Here is a 7,370-nt window from a genome sequence, read left to right as displayed (position 1 = left end):
GTAAACTGAGTTTTCTGTGTTTACATCTACTGAATAAAAAACCTCTGGTTCGCATCGCCATCTGGTGATCCACATCTCCAACGTTCTTATAAACAAATCATGAGCTCCTGTTTGCTGTTTTATTTTATTCGGTTCGCAGAGGTCCCTTGCATATTAAGTAAATCACTCTTATAGTGACGCGTAATTTCTATAAAATTTAATTTCCCTTAAATGAATTACCTCATCCACCATAACTGCCGTATGGGCACTTTACCTTTCCTTCTTAGCATGCAAAGTTCTATGAAAAAAGAGCTCTTCCATCACTTCTCCTTAGTAGATACTTTACCAACGTCAGAGTACAAGGTCATATGTGATGGATTTTATACCAAACAGCTCATACCTTTGTTAGAATTTCAAGAGTTTCCTTAAAAGCCCCGTACATCCTTGGAGGGATTTATGCTTTTAAGAAAACTGACAGAACTTTCTTCGCTAATATGCCCAGCCGCTTTTATACCTGCCACTTCTTATCAACTTTTAGATGGCATTTTGATGTTTCTTGACGAATATTATTCTTCGCCGTTTCTGGAACGAGCAATGGAACAACATTAGTGTTGACAACGAATAAAATTGCAATGAGCAAAGTCATGATTTTTAACAGGTTAATAATGTATTTACTTATTTAATAATAAGTAAATAAAGCCTGCAGATCTATCATTAGCTTAATAAAGTTTATAATTGTGTGTTACCTTTCTATTATATAAACAGCCTGCCATTTTGCTAATATTGTAATAGTTATTTTGTAAGTTGAATTAAATGCTAAATACCTAATCGGCAACGCTAATTATTAAACGAGATATTATTGCTAAAATAATAAATTTGTATGCAGTTGTTTATAATTACATTTTTAAAGAACTTGTACTAAACAGTGATCAAATTCACGAATTACACTGCCTTGCCATTAAATACGGACACTTGCCTTTAGGCAAAAAAAATTTTTATTGCATCATTTAATATTTTGTGCTGAAACCTTTTTGCTTTTATGACGGCCTTCGTGCTTCGCGGCATACTCTCAACCAGATTTTTATAAATGTCAGGTGATATGTTCCTCCACTCGGCCTTTAACGCAGCCACAAGTTCGGCCTTGTTCTTTGGGCGATCTCGACGTGCACGTCTTCGGCGATCCAATACATCCCAAAGATGCTCGATAGGGTTCAGATCAGCACTCTGGGCTGGCCAATTCAACTTTTCCATGTCCTCAAACCACTCTGTTACGACCTGAGCAGTATGGCATGGCGCGTTGTCTTGCTGATACAGGTATGGGCTTTCCCCGAAGTATTGCCATAGAGTTGGAAGAACATAATTGTCCAGGATGTCCTCGTATTGCACAGCATTCATTGTTTTGTCGATAACGAATAATGGGCCCAAGCCAAACCATAAAAGGAGCCCTATACCATGACACTGCCTCCACCAAACTTCATTGTTCGGAGGATACAATCATGAACGGACTGTTCCCCCTGGTAGTCACCATACTCATCAGACTGGTAGAGTGCGAACCTCCATTCGTTTGTCCATAGGACTGTTTTCCACTGCTTTACAGTTCAGAATTGGCGCTCCCTACACCATGTTAGTCGGCGTCTAGATTTTGTTGAGGTGATCAATTCTGTTGAACGTGTCATCTGGCATGCCCACTTCTGAAATTGTCTGTTCGAAGCCCAGTGTGCATATTTATAGCAGCAGGTTCTATGATGTGTTGCATGCGTAGGACCTGTTTCACCATCCATGGAGTGGTACCTGGATATTAATGGTAGGGTAGTGTATTTTCATGTTTAGAATTTAACGTCTCTTCTATGTAAAATAAACTGTTAGGATGTTCCTCTCGTTTCAAATATGTCGTGGATAATTGAATTGCCATTCTGGTGGACGTAAACATGTGTTTTATCTCCTACAAGTTTCGTTAATTCACTTTTAAATAATATCAATGAAAACTACATCTAAAGCAGTTATGAACCGCATCACCTAATCTATTGATCGCATATGAAACCAACCTAAGAAAACAAAATGAAATATCTTATGTTAGCTATTTAAAGAAAGACCGAGATTGACCACGTAGTCAAGTTCAGTGTTGCAGTAATCTTTTTCAAACGGATGCATTTTTCCAAACATATTTTCCAAGATGTACTAGATATTGTTATTGGATTTTAGAAGCATCGGCATTTAAGGCCATGTCGTTCCGTCCATACTGTCTGCAAATTGTGTGTTCTGTGGCGGAATTTCTATTATTTTCTAGACGAAAAACCCTAGTTTCCAGGATAGAAAAACATGCTACCCTTGCCTGAGAACTAACACAGCCACGTTGTGAAACAAACCCATTAAAATTCTTGACGTCTGGACTCGAACTCAGTCCTTCTCCACCAGGTGTGGGGAGGAGAGCGATTCTATCAACTGTGCTACCCATGAGGGCTATGTGCTGGTCTTGGGCACTTTCTTGATTGTGTGCAACTTGCTTCTTCGAAAAAGTGCATTCTACTTTGTGTGTTGAACAGCAATGATGCGCACTACTGAAACTGGTCGAATTGCAGTGAAGTTACTCGTGCAATTGGGTTGAAACTCTGGGAGTATATCTAGACCAGAAGTTGCCAAACTATATATCCAATACTTAGTTTGCGCTATCTTCTTCAAATGTACCGCTAGATTAAGAAAAACTGTATTGAGTCAACGGCAATCACTCTTCAGATGTGCCGCGAATGTAGCGCCTTTTAGCTCCAAGGTGACGAAGGTGAAAAACGTGTGGGAACCACTGGTTGTACACCTTTCTGATAAGTGATAGGGTCATTGATGAGTTACATAATGCAATGATGAAAGGAAGGGGACAGATAAAATATTAGGATGCCTTGCGAATGAGAAGGAGCGGCCCTCACGTCGTAACGATCCCCCCATCAGCGACGAGATAGGGCATATCTCGTCGCTGATGGTCAATTTCCCTTGTATTACTCAAGATATTCTTCTGCGAGGTGAAAAGGAACAAATATTCTATAAATACGCTTCAATTGTATATAATATTTAAATTACTGCAACAGTCCTCCACACCATTCTTTAGCAATTATTTGGTTGTAGTGACTCTGCTCAAACAATCCATTACAACTCCTTATCCATCAAAGTGAAGGAAGTGTTACTGCAAGCGAGTAATTCTGAAAACTTAATCACCAATATTGCGGCTTATTTCTACGCTTGCATTAAATTAAAAAGCTTGAGCATTGCACCTAACCTTTACCAAATGATAATTATAGTTGTTTTCTTTTCAATTAATTTAAAGAATGAAGGTAATGCGTATTTTGTTTCTTAACTAAGGCAACTGTTAGATATTAACAAGCTTCCTAACTGGATTGAGGCCCATGCCTCGCGTGCTCTGTTAAATAAAATATTTTCACCATATTTACAAGTTGGTGAAAGGCTCCTCAAAAACGTTAAACTTTCCATTTTTAAACTGCAGAATGTTCTTGACAAAATAACATTTTTAAGTTACTCAAAAAAAAGGAAATTGAGAAACCGAATTTTTTTTCAGAAATTCAAGTTTTCACCACTGTGATACTCCACAATAAACTCGTTTTTCCAGTGTGACAAAAGTTAAGGAAAGAGAATAAAGATGGTGGATATCTCTCTCACCTTGCATACTTCTGTGGAGGTGTATTCAATGAATACTCACAGAAGTCTCATCGTGAGTAAGATGACGGTGGTGAACATCTTAGGAAATCCTAACGGTTCCCACGAAGCATTCCATGAACACTGTCTCATCAGGCAACCTTCCACTAGAGCGAAAAGGATTATTTCTTTGTATATGAATTCTCTCTTTAAAAGTAACGTGATGTTACAGATTAACTACAGGACTAATTGTGTATCCAATATTTCTAGAAAATCACTGCAAAAATGTAATAACCCAGGATGAAACAGATTCAGCTTTCGTTGGCGAGCAGATGTTGATTCCATTTGTTATGAGTTCCAGTGCTGAAATGCCTGATTTATATAAATCAGGCAATTTAATACAGTTTTTTCTTATGAATATCACGACGATGACTTCCGACTGTTCGGTCTGATAATCATAGTCTCAGATGTGTGAATGTTCTTCAGCTTGCCTTCAGTAGTGTAGGGGTACGGTCTGGCTAAAAACTGTATCGATAATCCTTAAATGGGGTAGTCACGATCTTTATGGCTATCATTGTACAGTCAGACACGCTACCAGTCGATCTGTAATGGTTCAAGTTCCTTACGATTTCGCTTTGGACCATTCTCCATTGCGACCAATGAGATACTAAATAGATTAAGGTATTTCAGATTTATCTACAATCGCAAGGGGTCACGCTCCAAAGCCAACCTTACGCAATACGTAAATATCTCCGAAATGGACGTTCCGTTTCCGATATTAAACTGGGCATGATTTAAGTCTGATAAAAGCCCACGCTGAGTAATTTCACTCATATTGACATGAAATTTTGTGACATAAATTTCAATCAATATACAGAACGTGTTCCTCTTGTAAACAGGTTGTAGTCAACAGAGAAAAATAGAACTAAAATCAATTTCTTACAATTTTCTTGCAGCATTTCCTTCTTCCTGAGAGAATTCTCATTAGCACATCCTCTCCACGTTCCGCATAGTCCATGAACAAGATCAATACGCGCGTTCAAGTCCGTGCCCGAAATTAAACTTTCATGTATTATAAGATTCTATCGGATACCAATAATTTATTCCTAACATATTCGGTCTGCCAAAAATGTTCTGAACAGACTGCAGCTTCATCGTTGCATAACGCAAATAACTGAACCAAAGAATTATGTGCAAGGTACCGAAAGAGAAGTCTAGGATTAAATTAAATGAAAGCTGGGAGAATCGGAAGTAGCGCAGATGGAGTGGTGGCACTACTTGGAATAAAGGTCACGATATGAAGTTGTTACAGCAGTACGACTACGATCTATAACGTTCATACAAAAATATATACGCCCTAGAACACAAAAATAAATGTTACGTATTCAGCAGAGTAAGTTAAGTTTAATTTTGAAATACTGTTAGTTTTTGCCATCAAATTTTCTAAAAACTTAATTATTATTTATATATTATTTATTATTAATTATTATTAATAATTATTATTATTATTATTAATAATTATTATTTATATAAACTGTCTTTTGTTCTGTCACGAAGGTGCAATTTTATACTGCCAATTGGCGTCTAGATTTTTGAGCAAAAGTGTAGTGCAGAGGCCGTATAATGGCTGAATGATGCAAGGAAGCAAACGTTTATTGCATCTGCTGAAGGGAAATTTATATCAATAATACCTTCCCAGTCTATAATTCAGTGTGCATATCCCAGTCAGACATATATATATAGGCATATAAGAAATGGTCGAGTACATTTTATAGATTAAGTACATAAAATTCGGATTATTTTTTTCACCAATATACATAAAAAATTAAATGCAAGGAACTAAAAATATGTTGCTGAAATCTTAAGATGACTTAATTGAGTTCTCGTTCTACTATACAGCATAACAACCATCCCGATCCTAAAAGTGGCAGTTCCAAAAATGGAACTTTGAGAGGCACAGAGAAGTCGGTCGAAGTGTGCATTGAAAGATTCCCTCCCCTTCAGCTGTAGACACTTGAGGCAAAATCCATTCCTTTATCCTAGCTGTGAGGTTCCACTTGACTCCTATCTACGACCTCTTCTAATTTCCCCTCTTCATGAATGATTTCGCAAACAACCTCCAGGCGGAATTGTAGCCAAGTCCATATTAAGGGACTCTGGATACCTGGTGCATAACCATCTACCCCTCTCCCCGCAATACACACGCACGCACGCACTTCTTTTCAAACATTTTCACCATATTTTTTTATATATACCATAATGGAATTATATTAACTGAATAATAATAAAATAATCCCCATATGGAACCTAGTTGTTCAATTTCTGCTGGTAGCGTAATGGATAACTTCAGTACTCTCTTACAGTGTAGAGAACATCTGAATGAGGTTCCCTTCGGAGAAAGTTAAAAAGTCTATGTTAAAAAAAATACCTCCCTTTGGAATTAGACAAACTTTTATTGACTTCTGTTGCACAGTCAGTCGGTCTCAAAACAAGGTCACGTAGTATTTTCCTGAAACTTAAAATTTCCATACAACAAAAGAGACCAAACGTACCGTAAAATAGACTCAATTTGTTGCCCTCGTGGGTAGCTCAATTTGTAGAATCACCGTCCTCTCCAACTGGAGGGAACAGACCTGAGTCCCAGTCCCGTCGATGACGTGAGGAATTTTAACGGGCCTTTTTCACAACATGTCTCAGTTAGTCGGTCTTAGGAGAGGGCAGCGTGGTTTTTTATCCCGGAAACTCGGGTTTTTCGTCCAGCAAACAGAAAATCGACCTTAGAACACGCAATTTACAGACAATATACACGGAGTAATATAGCCTTAGTCGCCCTAAAACCTTACAAACAACAACAACTCAATTTGCATACCGGCTAAAATTACTCCTCATGACCTTAGCTGCCACAGTGCCAACTGTAAACCAGCCCAATCGAAAACCCGAGACAACCTGAAGTGTAATGTTCATTTATACTTACTTTTAAATAATAATAAGTAAAAATAAGAGAAATTTTTAGTGTTGTTTTTCTTTTATCTTTTATTTTGTACCACAGCAACCAAGGCTATGAGGCTTCAGTGCGTTTCTATCGGATACCAATAATTTAAAGCGTTTTTATTCAAAGATTCTGTTTTTTTCTTCCCTCGCCGGTAACACAGTGGTCATAATCAGCGTTCTCCCACACCAAGCAGAAAAGTCCTGAGCGAGGGTCGCATTTTTTCCCCTCCCGGAAATTTGATTTTTCTTCCAGTAAACAGCAAGCCGACCGATAATACAAGCATTTATAGACGAAATATACCCAAGCCTCATAGCCTTAGTTGGTTTGGCTCTTAACACACACCTAATCTGTGTTCTACTGAATGAAAAACTTGTTTTCAGGGAAGAATACAACTCTCCCCACCCTCCAAAGTAACTCTGCCACAGTGCGAACAAATAAACTTCAGTAATCATTAGGTATGCTTCTTCCACGTCTTTCCATCTGCTCAGTAATTATATCATCGAAACTTATTCATTCCAACTGCATTCTCTGAATGGTCATTATTCAGCAACGTGTGCTAGTTGAGAATTGTACATCGAAGCACGAAGTTCCCTATTTGCTCTTGCCATTGTCGAAGTTGCACTTTCCTCGCACAGTTGGTAATTAGAATATTCATATCAACTCGGAATGCCATACTAGCGGACACTGATTATTTTGTCTGTGGAGGGAATATTTATAGAAGAGACTTTGATTATATCTTTAAATTCATTACTTACATCTT

This window comes from Mastigoproctus giganteus, chromosome 2 (assembly GCF_048544385.1).
Source record: "Mastigoproctus giganteus isolate SK-2022 chromosome 2, ASM4854438v1, whole genome shotgun sequence".
Taxonomy (NCBI): Eukaryota; Metazoa; Arthropoda; class Arachnida; order Uropygi; family Thelyphonidae; genus Mastigoproctus; species Mastigoproctus giganteus.
The sequence above is the reverse complement of the archived record's forward strand: the minus strand, read 5'-3'. Positions refer to the sequence as shown.